At 43.8% G+C, this 20,916-nt stretch overlaps 1 protein-coding gene across 3 annotated transcripts in view; it reads right to left on the bottom strand.

The window, feature by feature from the left end:
- Positions 1-20,493, bottom strand: part of GHR (growth hormone receptor) — a 130,860-nt gene extending 110,367 nt beyond the window's left edge. For 2 of the 3 annotated variants that reach the window (XM_069776812.1, XM_069776811.1), the window contains exon 1: positions 20,282-20,492. The gene's annotated coding sequence lies outside the window, so the exon portion shown is untranslated. Of the gene's footprint in view, positions 1-20,281 lie in introns of all 3 variants that reach the window. The other variant, XM_069776813.1, reaches the window with a different exon arrangement.
- Between the last annotated feature and the right edge of the window lie 423 nt (positions 20,494-20,916).

The raw sequence follows: 20,916 nt of genomic DNA, 5'->3' as shown, positions 1-20,916 counted from the left end.
GCATCGATCACTCCACAGTTTACAATGGAAATAGCCAAACATGGGAAAGAAAAGAGGACAAATATTTCTGATGAGTCATTTTTCTCTTTCTCAATAACTCCTTCCCCTCCCTTCTCTAAATGCCTCTTCCAGTAGATACAAACATCAGAAACACATTAAGTCAGCTGTACTTTCCAAAAGGTTGTCTTGTGATATTTTGATGATTACAAAGCATGCAAGTTACACAAACACAGAAATATCACTGCATCACTGTAGCTGCATTCAACAAAAACCCACACAGGGAGCCTATTAGCTACCAATGCTGACAGTCTGCACAGTAAGAAACCAAACCTCTGTTTTGGGTAATCAGGACATTAAGGATTTGGGTTTGGGTCCAATAATATGAGCCACAGGTAACAAGGAGATAAATGGCACCATTCCCTGTGAGAGGAGAAGGGTCTGGAATGCTGTTAGCACTTGCACTAAGAATGGAAAAAACATGCAAATTAATATATCAGTCTCTTCAAGGAGGAAAACATCTTAGGCAGTACAATTAAAAAGGCAAAAACCCCTCCACTGCAATCGATCAAACATAATTGTCTCCCTTTTTAACAGAGGCCATTTATCACCACCCTGAAGGTACCTATAAATTGCAAAGGGCAAAACTGTTTTCCAGCTCAGTGTTCCTATCTCTCCCAGTGATAAGTGGCATTGAGAGTTGAATGGTTTAACTGTTGATTAAAGAAACAGTAGAAAGAGCAGAGGGCAAGATGATTTAATCACTTTTAAAAGCAGCTTAACTCTGAAATGCTCTCAAATTCATGTACTTTGGTAAGGTTTGGGTAACAAGTACACTATTTCTTCTGAAATAACAGTTTAACTGAGATAATTCCAGCAAGCAAACACAACTGCTTATTTTAACAAGAAAACTCATTTTTTATATACAAATAAGTATGACTCAGTCCTACACAGTAGTTTTACTACTAAGAACTTCCTGTCCCTTCCCTGCACTTGAAACAGGCTATCCAACATTTCCCTGCTAAAACATGCCTTGTTGCTCTCCCTCAGCACTGCCCAGACATGAAACAAGCCCTTTTCAGAAAGATGCATGCCTTCTCATCCTGCACCAGTGATTTTAACAGTGGTTTATGGTTAGAAATCTCACTGCATGATTGGGACGCAAGTGGTGTCCACATAGAGAGAGCAACTAATACGCAACATGTATATCTGTAAATCAGTTTGCTCACAGGTTGAGAAAGAAGGTGTAAAGAAAGATGCTGTTTCTACTTTCTTTGCTTTAAGCAGCTGAGGCATTCATACACCAAAAACAGTGAATGGGATTGTATTAAGAAGTTACTTAACTTGCCAAGCTTACCACAGGTATTCAACATTCATGAGTTTGGCTTAAAACTGTGCTTAAAAATAAGCTCTCTTATTTCATAGAATCATGGAATGGTTTGGGTTGGAAGGAACCTTAAAGACCATCTAGCTCCAACCCCCCTGCCATGGTCAGGGACACCTTCCACTACACCATGTTGCTCAAGGCCCCATCCAGCCTGGCCTGGAACACTTCCAGGGATGAGGCATCCACAGCTTCTCTGGGCAACCTGTTCCAGTGCCTCACTACTCTTACAGTGAAGAATTTCTTCCTTACATCTAATGTAAATCTACCCTCTTTCAGTTTAAAGCCATTACCCCCTGTCCTATCACTACATGCTCTTGTAAAAACTCCCTCTCTGGCTTTCCTGTAGGCCTCTGTTAGGCACTGGAAGGCTGCTGTAAGGTCTGCCTGGAGCCTTCTCTTCTCCAGGCTGAACAACCCCAACTCTCTCAGCCTGTCTTCATAGGAGATGTGCTCCAGCCCTCTGATCATTTTTGTGGCTATCCTCTGGACTCACTCCAACAGGTCCATGTCCTTATGTTGGAGACCCCAGAGCTGAACGCAGTACTTTCTTCTGGGGCCTCAGTCTTTAGGATTCACATTTGCAAAATCCTGTAGGCAACAGGGAATGCTATAAACTTCCATTAAAAACAATAGAAAGGCATACTGCACTTCTTCAAAAGTTAAATGCTTTCAGGCATTTTATTGCACCATGTGTAAGATCAAATCACTAGCAAGGTCCTAAATAGACATGGAGGTATACAGGGAGTAAACCAGACAGAATGAACCTTGCTGTATGTATTCACCTATTTTCATTATCAAGCAATAAGCAGGACTAACCAGAAAAGGGAGGTTATACACCCAATCAGCCATTTTTTAAACATTACTGAACTTCTCAATATTCAAGTGTATGGTGTTCTTTTTAAAAATCAACCCCTTTATTACAATCAATTAGCTGCAGCAGAAGCTCACACTCACCATCTTTCAAAAAGACAGCAGGCTTCCCTTGATTAGTTTGAACATAAAGAGTAACATTGCTTTTGTATACACTCTTCCCTCCTGCCTGGTTTGCAAATTTTTAATTAAATATAAATATCATTAACTTTCTCCATGTGATTCATTTAGCAGGTTAAAAAGTTCATTTGAATATACACTACTCATCTAAGTAGCCCATGGTGTGGAGTAATTATAATCGGAGCTGACACAGTGAAAATGGAAAGCAAATTGATTAATGCTGTACAAAGAAAAAACATTATTCCACAATACTGAACAGCCCCACCTTCAAAGTCTCTGTAAACTAATCCTTATTATCCAGCACTGCCTTCTGCCCTTCCCATCCCTCCAAAGCCAAGAAAATAACTATTAAAAGATAAAATAATCCAGCACCTGGATTGGGAACCCAGCCAAGACAAAGAAGCAGGCTGTTCAATGGGAGCTCACCTTTCAGTACATGTGCAGTCAAGGTCAACTTAAAGGAAGAAAGAAGCTGTGATGTCCAAGAAAAAGAGACGGGCTGGAGGACAGAAGGCAAGCTGTGTCAAGGAGAGTGGGTGAAGGTCAGGAGATCACTCCTGGCAAGCACTGCCTGCCACAGCCCCTTCCCACTTGTCCAACAGGCAGAAACTTCCAAGCTGAACCCTGCACCCATGTCCTACCTGCTAACCTCCCTCTCTAGGTATGCACCCCATCCATTCATTGTCTCTGGTAATTCAAATACTCCCAGCCGCAGTGCTAAAAAATCAGTAATGTGCAAAACATCCACTATGCATCCCACCAAGCGCTCTCACAGCAAAAGAGAACAATTACCCTCAGCGCTATTTGGAAACTGTGCTCACGTTCGATTTTCCAGGAATGAGCCCTCTGACAGAAAAGGGAACAAACAAGAAAATGTGTACAGGGATCATCCCTAACTTTAAGGGCAAAACCGTGCCGAGTGAGAGCAACAGCCCTGTGTACCCAAAGGTCAACAACCAGATTCCAAGTATTTTGGAATATGAACTCAGTATTTCTTTGGTTAACAAAGTTTACAAACCTGAATTGATGCCAGAGACAGAGAACATTTTCATTTTGCAATAAACCTCTGGGAGAGCAAAAGCTCTTGGAAGGGCTCACCCTCTAGCTGACAAAAAAAAAAAAACCCCAAACAACAGTCTGCCAGCTTCAGAGCTGTATTTGCGAAGTTTTATAAGTAGCTGTTAGGGCCAAAGGGGAAACGATACTGTCAGAAGCTTAGTTTGGCCACCACAGTTATCGCCTTAATCCATGAAAAAAGCAGTGCCAGGATCTTTACTAAACAAAAACCAAACATGACTTTGAGCATTTGCTCTGACAAAGGACAGTGCCAGCAGCAGGGCACCAGTGTCACACTAACGCAGCTGTGGGACTGCTCCAGATCCACAGCAAAACCCATCATGCCCACCCCTAACCTGGACATAAAGATGGACTTTGTGTATTTCACTGAAGCATTCTTCAGTCTGAAGCTTCTTCTAATGCACATTTATTTTGGGCAGTGTTTAAACAAAAACCACACACACACTTGCAAAAAACCCCAAACAAAATAGTGATTACATCTAGGGATTTCCATGATTCAAGACAGTTTTCTCATTGCTTTATTACAAGATTAAATGTCAGTGTCATATTCTACCACTGACCAATGTAAGGAGAACAGGCTAAGCAGCAGGTTTTTTTTTTTTTTAAGAAAAAAAAAAAAAGAAAGAAAAAAACTGAAGAGGTGTTGCGGTAAACCACAAACTGAATATGAGTCAATGACAAAATGCCATTGTCTCACAGCACCAGGAATTCTGTGGCACATTAACAGGAGCAGCACATGCAAGAGGGGCGCTTAGTTGCCCCGCTCCTGGATGCTACCAAACACCGCTTTCCCTTTGGGCTGCTCCTCCTTTCCCTTTCCAATGCTGCTGCCAAACCAAAGAGTGCGCAGAAGGTGGCAATGACGATATGAAGCTCAGAAAACCCAATCAGTGGAGAAAGGTTTAGAGGGTGGCATTTGGCTTACAGAAGAATCGCGAGACACTTGGGGGAGCAGGAGGAGGGGGGGAGGTGAGCACAAAGCCTTGCAGCCTGGAGAGGCTGTTGCAGAGGAAGCAGCAGTCAGTGTCTCACTATCATGAGTACCAACTGCGGTGAAGGGTTTTTTTAATAACATTCCAGCTAGGTAATTAAGACAAGCTAAACAACCCTGCAGTGCTGCAGAGCCTCCGCAGACCCTGTGGAGCTCACCTGGCAGTGCGCTGGGGCTCCCCTGTCCCATCCACACGTGGGGTGACAGCCTTCCCATACCTGCTGCAAACTCTTCAAGGACAGGGAGGTGTGTCCACTCGGCGCCTACCACAGTATCAGCAGCGGCAGCATTATGTCTACTGTAATCCTTATCTGAGATTATTACCTTGCACAGTCAATACCTGGCATCAGTAAATAATCACTTAGTAAAATTCCATGTTTCAAGGCATTGTAATGTCTTCGTGAACATCATAAAACCACTGGCCTCTCTACAAAAGAAAACTGACAGCAGTTAGCCTAACAGCAAAAACCAGTTCAGTAACGGAACCTTCTGGTGTGACGAAAAAAAATTCAGTTTGCTCCGTTCATATTGATATGTAATTCTATAGGAAGACTGAGACTTTTATTTCTAGTCAATTTGTATTGTTTTATGTAATACAAAATAAAAACTATTTTCATTTATTTGAATACACTTGAAAATATTTGAACTTATTATTTGAATTTATTCAAAATTACTTCCATTTAGCTGTTTTCAACTCATTAAAATCATGCTTCAGACTGATAATTTGATTTTTATTTAAAATGTGTTTAACCAGGCCAGCATTTATGAGTTATACAGTCCCAGCTACTTCTAAGAGATGAAACTCTGAATTAGTCTAATTCAACCCAAAATTACTAACTGGCTAGGTTTCTTGAAAACATTGTTTTTCCAGAAAAATTACTACCTTATTTCATCCAGTCAGAGGCAAGCTTATAATGAAAAGCTTCATTGCACAGAAGAGACTAATTATCTTCACTCTAAATTAAATATTCAAGGATTCCTCCACTGTCACATCTCATCATGCTATATTCAAAATTCCCTTAAAACCTCAGATTTCAGAAAAATATTCCTACAGCTATTTTAGTAAGGCACAGAGGCAACTAATATTGGGGAGTGTCACATTTCAGCAGGCATATGGCCAACAAAAGACATATTAAAAGCACAAGTAATCAGCACACAGCGCAGCCATATATGGCTGTATTTGTTTTGTTCGGCACTGTAAATCATCCTGCCATTCCTCAACACCACCTGCCAGTGCTCCAGGGCAGGTATCTTCACATTTGTTTAGCATAGTTGACTGAATTGCAAACTATGGCTGTGACACTGTATTAGTAATAAATTATTGTCACCTAAGGCAAAAGTCTTTGCTCCTGTTTATCACAGCAGATGGCACATGCCAGGGAAATTCTGCACATACCATTGAAGAGCAAGCACTAAACTGAGGTGGCTGAACTAAGGTCTTAGGCTTATCATAGCCAGTAGAGTCTTTACAGAAGCTGAATAATTCAGGTATCTAGTGCAGATACTTAATGTTACATCACATGAGTACTCTTCAGCAACTTTAACAAACTTGGAAGAACAAACTTAGCCACCATTAGGTCATGTTTCCCATCCGCTGCCACAGCTAAATCCCACCCACCCCTGGCTGCCTAAGATTTGTCTTTGATTGCAGTGCCCTGGCTGTAGAGCTCTCGGATCCCTTGTCTCTGGACACACAAGCCTTTGGGTCACACGATGAATGTGGGCCACCTTCAGGTGACAGAGCAGATCCCAATGCCTTCCCCTTTTTGTCCCCCTTTCGCTCCAGCTGCCCCAAGGCTGCCTCTAGCCCCAGCCCTGCAACAAGGCTGGCAGCGCCTGGTACACGGGGCTGTCAAAAGGCAGCTTCATGCCTGGCCAAAACCAGCCTGGCTGCGGGCCGCTGCCAAAAGGAGCTGACTAGCCCTTCCTGATGACAAGGCATCCCCTTGCCACAGGCTCCCAAGCTCTCCTGCTGTCAGGCAGCTGTGGGACAAGTTGCATCGGCCCAGTGAAAAGGCTGCACCCAGGCAGGGATGCAGCTCAGGCACCCTACACTACAGCATATGCTGCAGCCCCCACGGCACAGAAACGAGAGCCTCCCCAACTAACCAGTCTTACAGAGAATATATTTGCCTTCAATTTCCAGCCACAGCCTTCGAATGTGTTTCACGTCTGAATCTATCCTAAGCAGCCTGTGTGTACTGACACATGCTCCACAAAAGCATGTCACTCAATTGTGATGACTCTGAAGATTTACCTCCAGACTCAGGAACCGCAGTTCTTTTGGGAGATAATAAGCTTCTGATACTCCAGCACATTGTCAGGGTAGTCAAGCTGTCAACTGACAGTCAAGAGAGAATAAAATCCCAAAAGCAAAGGGAATGCCAAGTGGGAAACTAATTTTTTTCACTGATGCATTTTTTATTTACCACTAGCCTCAGGAGAGTTACTGTAACTTGCTGGTAGCTTATCTCAAGGGTCAGAACTGCAAATCTGCTTCTGTGTACGTGTGAATTTATGAATTTGGTGTATAAAAACTGCTATGCAAACACCACATTTTACTTTGGTAAAACACACTGCAGTATACAGAACACCTGCAAGAAAAAAACACACACTTACATGCTCTGAAAATAACCAAATATGCTTGATGATTAATTTCTAGTTATGAAATTTAACAGCCTCATTCCTTCAGGACAAAATCCTTACTGATAATAAGAGACAAAGCAAGTTACTCTTTCAGAAAGGAACAAGTTAATATGTCCACACATTTATTTCTCCCAATAGTTTTCCACCTCACAGATTATTTTTTTTTGTTAGCCTAGTTATGAAGGCATTTTAGCTGTGTGTTTAAAAAAAAAAATCAGATACATTTTCCTGTCTACAAAACACCCAGGAACATGCCAGAAAGTAATTAGGAATGACAAGCACATAATGACATGCGAGCTGCAAGTATTCAGTTTTTAGTCTGGAAAATAAAACACTTAACAACGGATATGGAATGCTTTTGCTCCAGCTCTTTTATGCATAGCTGGCATGACTAATTTGAAAAATAAGACACCATGTGCCAGTCTACTTTTCAGGCAGAATTCAGACAACAGAAATTCAAACAAAGGAAAAGAAGATCAGACTAACCACACAAGGTGCCTACATTAACTTTGCAGAATAACCACCAGCGTATCAGAGGGCCTGCGAGTAGTCTCCACAAAGAAACTGGTTTGCACTTGGGGCCTGCCAGATTCCCATTTTTGCTAAAGAGTGAGCTTGTAGCCATTCTGAGATTGGTGAAAAAGTGCTTGTTTCCTGCAGATAGGTCATCATGTGGCAGAGACCAGAGTTAGAAATTAACATTATCTAAGAGGATACCTACTGGTATTTGGTTACGTTTTTCTCGATTTATGAAAATAACTTTTAAATAAATTTGACACCACAATCTGAATTTTTCTGAAAGTATGCTGAATTTTGAGCAAATGCCTTGATTTCTAGTACAGTATGAAAAACTTAAGAATAAGCAGATTTGCTAGTGAGTAACAGGACATGCCCATTGACACCTTGACTAGAAACTCTCCCGTAAATCCTACCAGAAGCAGAGTTCCTCCGGCTCAGCTTGCTGATGAACAATGCAGGAAAGTTTTATGATGGAAACAAGTTGTTCTTTTTATCATGCAACTTGGCAGCAGTAGGTTATCAAATACATATCTGTCCCAAATAATGCTGGCACTGTATTTCAATTACTTAACAAAGTAACTGTGAAGGATATTATTGTCCTGGGCCTCCCAAGACAGGCTTGCTGCCAACTGGGTCACACAATAATCAACAAACCGGACTCCAGAAAGGATGCTAGATTCCTCCCAGCAGCACCTACTAGTGAAGAAATTACATATATTTAGTCAGTGTAGTGCTGGATTTTCACCTCTTTATTAACGAACTGCTCAAGGGGGTCTGATCAGCAGATTACTTTAATGACCTGACTTCATACTTAGCCATGAATCTTTAATTCATGTAAACCTTTCAGCTCATGCTACCGCCAAAGAAAACAGCTTGAAGAAAAGGAATAGTCTGTTTGTAGGTTCCCTGGACTCTTGGGTTGGATACATCATCTGTGAAATACAAGCAGCACCTGGCTTATTACTAATTCCAAGACTGCACAAAAAACTAAGAGCACAATACATTTGAAACAACACCCAAACACTCAACCAAGTATTCCCCTGTTCTAAGGGGGGGGGGGGGGGGGAAGGCAGAACAGCTGTAGTGGTTCTGCTATGGTTTGGAAACCAGTGCCATGAGCGCAGGCCCTGAAGTGTCACATCTGGCTGAGGTCTTTCTGAGCTCACTGCAGAGCCTCCCTTGCAGTCGCGGCCAGGGATGTGGCCCTGTTCCTAGCCACAAGCTGCATATCGCTTCCAGGAGCTACTGCTTGGGACATGCAGACCAAATCTTTCACTCAATCCTACAATCTATGCTGTAATCCCTTTTTCACAGCTACATTAAACTCCCAAATAAAAGATGCTGTATGCCTTCCCAGAGCTAACAGGACAGGTGACAAATACTTTCCTCAAACATCATTTTTTAGCTGCTTGTTTGTCATTCAAACTGTAGAGTAGTCCACAGAGTATTAATAAACCCCTACAACAACTGGACTGATAATTGACTTCAAGTAATTTCAGAGAACTAATCCCCCCAGTGGTGGCTGCTGTTCTCTCTCATTCAGCATCAGCATCTGGCAACAAGTGATTCCACTGAGTAATCTTGGTAAAACTTGGAGAGATTATTTTGAATTTCCTTCATAACTTCTCAATGCCCAACTGTATTAATAGCTGAAGATGAAACACTACTGTTGTGGGTCTTCTTGATCCCATCATAATTATTTCTAATGGTCCGTGTGGCACTTCTTTACCATTTCAACACCTGCTTAAATTTATTACAATTAAATATCTGTGTTCTACACAGCAACTTGCTGGTAACAAGAGGAAGAAGAGCAGCCAGCATTTAATGTCCATGGATAGATCTTTGAGCCAAACAATGGCCAGAAATACTAGCACTACATAAAATACATCAGAAGTTTGTAACCCTATCTGCAGAAAGTTCCCTACCTATAGCTCAGTAAGGTCCCATATCATTCCTCAGAAAGGAGTTATCAGGATGGTTTTGAAAGCATCATCCTCACCCACCAGACCCGCACAGGTCTCTGAAGAAAAAGTCAAGGGAATATGAGCAGTTCTGTTTGGTTTTCCTGCTTTGATGACAAAACAACATAATAAATGGCATTAGTCCTTTTCTGTACTAACTGAAGTGCTTTGTGAAGACAAAGACAAATGAATGGGAAGAGCAGTAGGGGTCAAAAGTCAAGGCCCAAAGCCAGAGTTGCTGATAAGTAACTATTTATAATGTAGAACATCCAAAAAGTCCGTGCTGTTCACTTAGAAGTACATATCCTCCTCAATCCTTGATCTACAGTGTTAGAATTAGTCTACTCTTCATGTCTCAGTCCCTTGGTGCATCCCAGAAACCTTATACAAGGTAAAGAATCAATGCTAGCCTGTTCAATGTGCCTTTGATGCTTTTTTGTTGTTGCTTTTCAAATGCCTGAATTCCTCTGGTATTGTTTGTGTGATTATAGCACCTAAAAATGATTGCCAGCCAGCTGCACCACAAACTACACCAACAGAACAAAATGCAGATTAATATTCATCATTCCCCTGAAGATGCCTTACTGCTGTCCAGTAATTGCCATAATGAATACCATTGCTCGTTCCAGCTTCCTGCTGTTCTCTGTTAGCAAGTTTCCACCTCTGCCAGTGCCACACTTCCACCAGCTTCTGCAGCTCTACTCTCTGAGGGACACTTAACATGTGGCCTTTATCATCTGCTGCTTCTCCTGCACCAGAATCAGAGGAAACTGATTGCTAAGTTCACATACATTAGCACAAACTCGGAGCGACTTCAATTTCTGCTCGGCAGCAGCCCAGGGACAGGGACTGGGGAGGAAGGGGGGACGGCACACGCAGGCAGCTCCGCTCGCAGGCTGCTGAGTGGGTAATTGAAGCCCTGGCTGCCGTCTCCTCCGGCCGAGCACAGCTCAGCACTTTTACCGAGCTGGCTTCAATCTGCGTTGCCTGGAAGTGCTCCACAAGCCACAGCCTGTGAACAACCATGCCCCTTCTGACCGGGATTTTTAACAACATTTTTTAAGAGCACCTATCTGTATTGTTAAGGTAGGGAGTAATCAGAGCATCCGGAAAATGCCAAACTGCTAGGATATGAAGCAACACCGCGAACACAGGGTTTTGCCGGTGCCCACCAGAGCCACCCTGCCAAAGCACAACAATGTGGCAAGACATAAAGATAGCTCATTCGTCCTGCAAAAGAAGCTTCTGTCAGTCCTTCCACACTTTCTCTAAGCCACACAATTCAGATAACCCCACCCAAACCTGAAAGCCAACCTTTTTCAGTCAGAAGAGCTGGAATAAAGCAAAGGAAGTAACTTTGCTAGGTCTATTAAATATAACAATAACGTGAGTCTCAGCATGGATTGCACACAATAAAGAAACACGCAGTTCAATGATCTGGATGCATTTTTCTTCTTTCTGGATTGTTCCATCAAAGATGTGCTGAAATTTGAATATATGTCCAGTAAACTCTATCACCATTCTGGTATTTGGCTTTGTCAATGTATGACTGCTCAAAAACAGTAAAGAAAATAAGAAAGCCTCCTACAAAATCCCCTGCAAGTAATCTGGCGCATTATCCCTCATGGCTGGTATTGCCACTGACGCAGCAGAGTTTAAAGGTGTTCCCCCCTCCCCTCTCCATCTGTTACTCTGCTCCCTCTCTGGCAGGCTGGCTCATGGTAACTTTTCCACAGAATAGAAGTCAATCTTTAATGAATGTCACCCTAGTAGGTTACAGAGGCTTTCAACCTAGAGAGCCTATAAAAAATGACAACATAAAGGATGCTTACATATACCGTAATATAAACATAAAAAATTTTTAAAATGGTTTGTACCCTGCTAGGAAGTGTTTAAGGGTTCAAAATTAAGTAAAAAAAAATATTACTGGACTAAGCCTATTCAACTCTTGCCCTCAGCTGAGCAAAGGTTTTGGCATGTGGCTTTGGGGGCAGAGGAGCCTGGCCACCCCCAATGGAGCTGAGGTTGCTGCTCTGCAGTATTGCTCAAGCTGAACAGGAATGAATGTACTTCTTGTTCCAGTTTTCAAGATACCTGGTCAGTGCAGGCACCCGAGATGTCGAAGGTGGGAGGGATGATCCTTCTTTGGCCCATAAGAGCACACTTCTGCTTCATACAAATAGGATTACCAAGCCACAGACTCCTGTCAGATCAGGCTGCTTGGCAGGAACCTTTTAAAATCAGTTTAAAAAAATCTAGACAAATAAATAACTAGTGAGAGATACCTCTTCTGTTTCAGCCCTACAAACAAATGGTGCCAGTTATTTTTACTGAGAACTTACTTTTTTTTCACACTTCAGCATCAGTAAATAAAACAAAACCTGCAATATAAACAAACAGTATGGGTACCCACTGCTCACGTATAAAATGAGTTGGCAAAAGACATCAGTTGTTTGATGCAAAAATAACATCCTTCTCTTCCCTGTATTTTTTATGAGCTGTTGCACTGACAGGATCCTACAAAACATTGCAACCAATATACCATTTGGAAATCATAGCAATGCAAGCCTCTGACAAAATTAGTCCTACGCTACCAAAACCATTTCTACTCCTACGACAGCTCTACCCATGAAGTAGCACAATCTTCATAATAATTAAAAAAATAAATTTTTAAAAAAAATCAGTATGAATATATGCTTCTGAGTGCACTTCAAGTAACATTTGAATTTTTAAATGTTCTTGAGGGTTTAGGGGTTTTTATTGTGGTTTAGTACAGTAGTCTCAAACATCCTTAAACAAATGATTACACTTAAGTCTTAAACATGTCCTTTTGATTACTGGTCACATAATGTTCAGTTTTCTTCTTAAGACAATGGACCCAAACAGTTCAGAGTCTATAACTTCAGTGTTTTCGCTATCATCCAACAGTTCCCCAGGCTCTCATGTCCTGATGTTTTTACTTACACATATTCTATTTTGTTTCAGAATTTATCCACAATCTGTGTGCAGTCCCTAGCTCTTGATCCCTCACACCATAAAACCTCCTCTCCTTTTCTGCACGATTTAGCAAACTGAAACACCTGTAGGACATGTTTGCCCACTGTGGAAAATTTTTTCCCTCTTCTACTCTGAGACCTCCTGTGGTTAACCAGGCTCTCGGGTTCCTTAGGCTTGAAATAACATTCAAACGATAGGCCAAAATTCTTTAAAAAATGAATTATATGTGAAATTCATACCTCAGCATACAGAACAGGCATATGAGTACAGAAGCTTCTGTACGAAGACTTCCATTATATCGTTCAATATCAACATGAACAGTTAGTCAGGAGGAGTCTCTCTTCCTAAATCCTATGATCTTTCTTTTTGACAGGTGGACTTTTTATTCGCACTGGATCCATAAAGCTTTCTTGGGCTCTTACCGAGAGAGCCCTTCACCTGCAGTAGTAGAATGGGAGAGGACAAGGGACCCACAATGATTTTCACAATACTTTGGTTACTTTGATAAAACACTAACTTTTTTGTAATTTGAAAAAAGCAATAGAATAGGCTACAACAAATGCATAGGTCCAAGAGCAAACAGCATTACTTTTTCAGTCATGCCATTAAGTGCATTCATCTATGCCACAAGCTGGATCAAAGACACAAGGGCACAATGTCTTGCTTATTTCCCTTGTACATCGGATACAGGTTCCACATGGTTCTACATAATAAGCTCGAAAAATCAATGATGGATAAAGCATCTTTATGCAAGTATTCTTACTCTCCTCCTTGCTCTGATGCAAGTTAGGCAGGCCCCTCACACCACTTAAAGCTGAATGCTATCCTTCCTTAATGTCACCGCCAGCATCCCTGTGGTCAGCCAAAGCCTTAAGAATGATCAAGCAGTATCCACTGTAGTTAACACGCTTGTGTGTGCCTTGTGGTAGATAAATTACATGCCACTGAAAAAAGCGTGCCTGGGCCCAGTACAATCAAAGAAACTCAATTCTCTCAAAGCTACCTATTATTTCGAGGAAATTAGCTATTCAAGCAAAATACTACCTAAGAACCAGCAGTAACAAGGCACAGGCTGCTTTAAAACAGTGACCTCTTCTTCTGAAATGGTTTCTGAACTGATACGGCCACCCTTATTAAATGCACCTTAGTGCTGGAAGATACCAGAGTCATCACACAGTTCCACAAAAATAGCCTTCCTCACAGGGAGGTGGAGAGGCCATCTCTCCCCATCCTGGGCTGCAGTCCATCCATGCCGTACACGCTGTCCTGCACCACCAGAACTGGCTGGCGTACAGGAGGCCAGCAGTGACCGTATCACGTAACAAGTGTCTCTCCTGTGCAGTGTTTGTTACCACCACCCAGCACGAGCAGACCCAGAGACTGACCGCTGCTCTCCAAAGGTCAGAAATCAGAGCTAAAAAGCATAAAGCCCCATCTCACACACACTCACTGATCCTATTGCAGTAATGTTGCAGCCATGAGTAAGAACAGTTCATTCACGTGTACTGGACCAGCAGGCTGGCACTGTTTGGAACAAGCACAAGTCACATCTGAAAAGTTCTAGCTGCATGTGTTTCAGTTACATGTATGGATGAAGCAAAAACTGCGAACAGATTCAAGAAAAAAAGAGCAGGATTTCACACTGCACACTGCAAATCATACCTTCTGCTGGCTCAACTCACTGCGGCAAGCATGACCCTAGCATATGCCCTACAAAAGCCAGGACTCAACCTGGGAGACCAAAGCCTCAGCGTAAGCACAGCTCACTGGGCTTGATCTGCACGTGCTGTGAAGTACAGATGGGCTCATAGAGTCATGACCGCGCTGTATTCTGCCCTGTTTACTTAACATCTGACATAGTCCTTTGAGCTGCTCTGTGCCCAAACTCAAACTGTCACAGTCGTTACAAAAGTGATGGTTTTCTTGGGGGTTTCTGTGTAAGTAAAAGTTCCACAGCATTTCCCAGACATACCTGACTAGGCTCAGCCATAAAAAGTAGTCAAAGGCAAAGATAGAGCAGCTCATTGCTTGTAATTGCTTTTCTCCTCTCGATCATCATCCCAGACCTCCTTTACTTCAGGCAGAGCAGATAAAGCTTGGTCCCAAATGTAATCACAATCAGTCCTCTTCAACTCATGCGAAGCAAGGGACAAGAACCACCATCTAAAAAGAATCTTGCTTTCTTTTCACTCACTTTTTACAGCATCACATAAAGCCACCAGCAATCTCATGAATAGTCAAAACACCAAACAGTTCAAGCTTTTTTGGATGAAAACAGTATACAAGGCATCACTCAAAACAGTTATAAAGTAGGTTCATAACATGGTTCTTGAGCAAACACTATTTGATAACCATTCAGTACCAAACTCAAACAGTATTTGCAGATAAAGGAGAACCCACTGCATTCTCAAAGTAACACTGGCATAAATTCCTACATGTGTGTGAAAAAGGCAGGCAAAAAAAAGAAAAAAACATGAAACATAGCAGAAATCAGGCTGCTAGCTGAACACTTGAGAGCAGCTGGGAATAAGGCATGCAGTTCATGAAGTGAAGCAAAAACTGACAAGCATGCTCATTTAACCGTGACAGCTGAAATAAAATTTGTTGCTTCTTTCGGTCTGTTTCTCCTGGCCTACAGACTCTCTTTCGTGGTCAGACCACCACTACCCAATGCCCAAACTCCAACAGGCAGAAAAGGATTTGTTTGGCTATATCAATAAGGTTGTAGAGATGAACAACGTATAGACTAAAACCCAAAACTGTTGCATACTGGTCAAGCATAGAGACATCTGTGCACAGAACTAACACAGGTACAGTTTCTACCTGCAGGGTACCATCAACACATTCCTAGACATCTACTGGAATATGGAACCAGTCCACTGGGATTTGAACAAATCCAGTGTTCTATAGGTGCAGCAGACTTTGAAGGCTAGAAACAGCCATTGGGTATCTCTACCTAGAGATAGAGGCAAAGAAGAACAGGCAAAAATATTTGTGTTCTCCCCAAATTCTAGGCTGGCCAGACCTGAACCAGCATCACTGCAAAAGCTGGAGTACTGAGTGACCATATCAGGCTGCCCAGGACCGCAACGCCATGACAGCCTGGGGTGCAAGCCAACAGCCAGTGAGCACGGTGCTGGAACAGCTCCTGGTAATAGGTCAGGGTTTGATTTTTCTGCTACTGAAAGGCCAAGTTTTACCAATCTCATTTTCTCCTGAGGCAGTAAAACTTCAAATTCAATTTAAGCGCTTGAATGATGTAACATGACAGTTGTTATTAATAACTCAACTCTTTCCAACCACCCCTCAGAGCTGTTGTGTGTTAGCTGCTGACAAACCTGTATTGCACAAAATTACTCTGTAGAGCATCTGCAATATTACTTCATGTTTGGACCAACTACTTATAAACTGAGTTTGAAGACTGTAATGGATTTATGACAGTATTTAAACAGCTTTTAAAGTTCTAAATGTTAATTATTGCCATCCCTATTATCATCCAGTCTTTAAATGCAACTGATTATTCATATTTATGTCTTCAAACACCATCTTTGTTCTAGGATTACAAGCAGTAAGCTTATTAAATGATCAGAGACAGAAATCTTCCACCTTCATGCTGGTGAAGCATCTTCTCTTTGCACATTCTGTTTCCCACATTATTCACCCACCCTAGGGAGTTACTGTGCTTGATGCACAGGCCTAGCAGGTCTAGCACTGTGATACCCTAACGCTGCATGTCGCTCTAAACGGCTACAGAAGAGGACAGATGGGAAGGCATAACTCCTTCCACACCAGAAGAATGAGTGCTGTGTTTACCCCCTTAATGCAGAGAGATTAAGATTTTCTGCTAAATTTATCAGAGCTCCATATCCTCCCATCAACATTCCCCATAGGGCATTCGCTGCCTCCACCACATCTCTGGCGTCCTCCACGCAGCCCTGCACGACCTTCCCCCGTACAACCACGGTCCCACACAGTGGATCCCTGCCACAAGTCATAACCGCTAGTTTGGAGGGGTAGCAAAACAAGAGACTATGTTGCAGACTGTATTGCTACAAATAGGAATATCTTAATACCTGGAAGTTATAAAACTCAGCATGATTTAGAAGACACGGAGGTCAGCATCAGGGTCAGTGTATGTTTTTGGAAAGTCAAAAGACTAACATAAATGTGATTAGCATGGTAAGTATGAACAGCATGACAGATAGAGTGTTAAAGCTCGTAAGTGCTTGATTACTGCTTTAATCCTTCAGCTACTCACTACATGGATAACAAATGAAGTGGGACAACCTTACACCTGAAAGATTACTCTGAACCGAGTGCCTGTGCATGTGCATCCACACATTTCACACAAGTATCTCGCGCATCAGTGATGATTACTGCTTGAAGCATAAGACTGGACAAGGGTGTTTTCCAGCAGTTATTCCTTCAGTAAAAATAATTGTCGTTTACATCCTCACAACATTGTACCTCTGAAATGCTCGGCAAACAGTAAGGAACGTTACTCTGTTTAAGTAAGACATTAAGTCTCATTCTATTGCAAACCACCCTGCTACTGTGAAGCATTTCTGAAGTCTATATTAACTTACTGATAAAAAAAATAAAGTTCCTGGTGATGGCTTTCTTTTCAGTAGAATACCTGCTTTCTAAAGGTCAGTAAAGTATGACACTTAAATGTATTTTCATTTCATAATCTGCAGTAAATATGATATGGACAACATCCATCTGCCAGGAAACAGCCTTTACAATTCACTAGGGAAAATTGTTTCTCATACATAAAGAGCCAGATCTTTGGTAAGAGGATGCTTGTTACATCTCTCACAAATTAAAATGATGTGTAAATAAGCACCCACCTCATACAAAGAACTTCAGCTGGGATTCATACACAATAAAGAAAGATTTCCCTTGTGATAAACAATTTGAGCACAAAGTGTTCCTTCAAGTCCTGATATAAATCTGTTCCTGCCAAGCTAGTATTTCATTGCGTCAGCTTTTTGCCTTCGCCACGACTGTAGTGGCAGCTTCGCCGCCTCCCTGCCTGCTTTCCTCACACTGCCCTCTTCCCAGAATTACCATCCCAGCTCCGGTGGGCCAAAGATTCGCCTTTCCATCAGATCAATACGTGGTGAAAAAATAAGGAAGATCCTTTTAGTGAAAAGGAACCCGACCCTCTGTCAATCCCAACATTTAGAGACTCCCATGTGGATTGAGTGGACTCAGTATTGCAGCACTGCTAGTATCCTTGCCCTTCATTTCCCCACGAACTTTATCCCCTCTTCTTATTATTTCTATCATTTTTATTTATTTGCAATGCTTTGAAAATGTTTTGACACGTACCTTAAGATTGCAAGAGCTTCAACTGGTCTGAACACAAGTGCTGTTGTGTCTGATAAAACTTTTTTTTTTTAATCACACCAAAAAAAAAAAAAAAAAAAAAAAATCAAAGCATCTCTGCCTACATTGCTTTCTCAATGGCAAATATTCACAGCTTCTATTTTGCCCCTGGAAATTTGGTCTTTCAAGTAAGATACATAATGTTATATTTATTTAGCTCGATGCTCCCATTAGTAGCACAAGATAAATACTAGCTTTGATAAAAAACAATTCCTGCAGCAAAAGGAAGCTTTACTTGATAGGAGCAAGGCCTACCTCTGGCTTATATACACATTAACAGAAATGTACATATAGTCAAGGAAAAGAGACCCTGTGAGCGAACTTATACCCTAAAAAGACCAACATGTATTATACTTCCTCAGTTTTCAGATCACGAAAAAGGCTGGTACCAATCCAGAAATAGGGGAATTGCCATCAAAGATTTATTTGAGCTTTCCCTACTGGAAACGGGCACAAGAAGCCACATGCAGTAGCATATGTACTTCAGTTAGCAAAAACACGCAGAATCGAGCTCCCTGTGTCTCCCCAACACATCCAGCATGGCACAGACACCCAAGCGCTCTCTGGGAGCAGTGCTGCCGTGTTGCATGGTGCTACAGAAATTAACACCTCTACAGAGCCCCCAAGTTTATGTATCTGCACGGTGCTGCACTGTGCTGTGCAGATACATCAACACCAGGAGACAACGAAACAGCCCATGGTAATGAAAACAATGCCTGACCATACTTGGGGAATTTGACTCCAAAATGTTTGGGGAGTATCTGTGACTCCTCTATACATCAGAGTAAGTTTCAGCAGTTATCTTCATATATTTAATAAAAGTACCACTACCATTTACTGGCAATTTTAGAAATTACTCCTCAGAAGCACTGCAAGCTGTTTTTTGTTTGTTAATCCTTTATAATTATTAAAACATGCTAATGTACTGAATTAACATGGCAAGTAGCAATTCTAGTAAGGGGAGACTGAGATGTGGTGGAGATGAGAGACGCCACATTCCTATTTAAACATTTCAAGCTGTCTGAAAAACTTTCAGTGATACTTATGTTTATCACTCAGAGACACAAAATATCTCAACTGCAATCTACTGTAATCTCAGTATTTAAAAATCTTTTAAATAAATGCCGGTACTTAAATAAATCTTCCCAAATCTCATTACGCTGATTCTACTCCTAACTACGTTTTCATCACTGATGTGAGCAACCGAGTCTATGCTATAGCTAAGAGTCTTTCAGATTTAAGTTAAGCACCTCTTCACCTGGTAAATAACTTTCATTTTTCTGATCAGTAAACGCTTGCTCAAAGCATTTCTAAAATGGGATCCAACTCAAGCGGTGGGGTGCAGTTTTGTAACTGATTCATTCTTATTTCTGATTTAACCACGAACAGAAAGATGACCAGGTGTGGGTCATTTGTAGTTGCTACACGAGGAGGAAAGTGAAGCTGTGACTGAATACAGTAAGGTAATAATACAGTAGATTCTGAACGAGGTAAGACACTACTGAAAAGATGAGTAACTAGTGCACATCCACACGCTTGATCTCTAGAATTAGCCCCAGGAGAGTTTGCAACAAATATCACTGAAGACGTTGCTGTGCGAAAACACTAGTTACTCCCTCTGTTTTGTACGCTGCTGCTCGGAGTATCTGCAGTACTTGTTTTTGAAAATACTCTCTTCAGTTTCTTTCCCGTGCAATACCTACAGCAGACCACACACTAAGAAACGCGATCAATTACAGATGGCACGAGAGGTTAAAAGAAAAAAAACAACCAAAACTAAAAAAAAAAAAAGGCGGTGAGTGCGTGCGTGTATAAACTGGAATAAACCACACAGAAGAGACACTGGGATGAGGTCCCTCACAGAGCAGGGAAGACTGAGACGCTGGCAGCTCATCTGCCGTTCTCGCTCTGCTTTCCGAATCCAAGTCCGCCCAGAGCAGAAGCCTTCCCTTCCCTGAAGAATACTGTTTCTCCAGACCTCCGAGGCCACGCTTCCCTCCCCCGCCGTCCCCCCTTCATCACCCACGGCACGCGGGGTCACAAAACTCCCCCGCCCCCCCGCCCCGACAGCCGTCCCGCCCGCGGGTCCGCGGCCGCGGCCCGGGTCCGGCGCCGCGCTGCCCACGCCAGCGGGACGCGCCGCTCCCGGAGGGGCTCCGACACCCACCGGCGAGAGCCGGGCGGGCGGGAGGCGAAGCCCGACGGCCGCCGGACCCCGGCCCGCCGCCGCCGGGGCGGAGGGGCGGGGGGGGGGGGGGCGAGGAAGCCGCCCCGCGCGGGACGCGGCCGGCGGGGAGAGGCGCGGAGCCGCCGCCCGGTACTCACCGAGTCGCTGCTCAGAAACTTCCCCCCAAGTTTCGGCGGCGCGGCGGGCGCGGCCCCCTCCGGCGGGCGGCGGCACCATGGGAGCGCCTCAGCGAGCGGCCGCCGCGGCGGCGGCGGCACCGCCGGGCATCGCGCTCCCTCCGCCCGCGGCCGGCCCCAACTTCTGAGGCGGCAGCGACCGACAACGGCGGGCGAGGGCGGGCGCGGGGCTGAGCCCGCACCCCTCCCGCGGGGCGGGGCGGGGCGGGGCGGGGCGGGCAGGGACGGACGGACGGACGGACGGACGGGGGGGGGCGGCGGCGGCGGCGGCGGCGGCGGCGGGCTGCGCTCCCCGCCGCCCCCCGCGGCAGCGCCGGCAGCACTCACTTCGCTCGCCGCCGCCCCGCAGCCCCCTCCGCACCTGCCCCGCCTGCCGGGGCGCGGGGCGCTCAGCGGCCGCCGCCGCCTCTTCTTCTTCCTCCTCCTCCTCCTCCTCCTCCCATGGCCGCCGCGCCCCGCTCGGCAGCTGGCTGTCCGCCCGCCGCGGGGAAGAGGGGCTGAGGGAGCGGGGCCGGCGGCGCGCCCGGGGGAACGTGTCTGGCGGGGCGCGGGCGGCGGCGGCTCGGCGCGGCCCCGGGAGCGCGGCTGGATCCCCG

The sequence above is a fragment of the Haliaeetus albicilla genome, chromosome Z (genome assembly GCF_947461875.1).
Source record: "Haliaeetus albicilla chromosome Z, bHalAlb1.1, whole genome shotgun sequence".
Taxonomy (NCBI): Eukaryota; Metazoa; Chordata; class Aves; order Accipitriformes; family Accipitridae; genus Haliaeetus; species Haliaeetus albicilla.
This window is presented reverse-complemented; position numbering and strand designations above follow the sequence as displayed.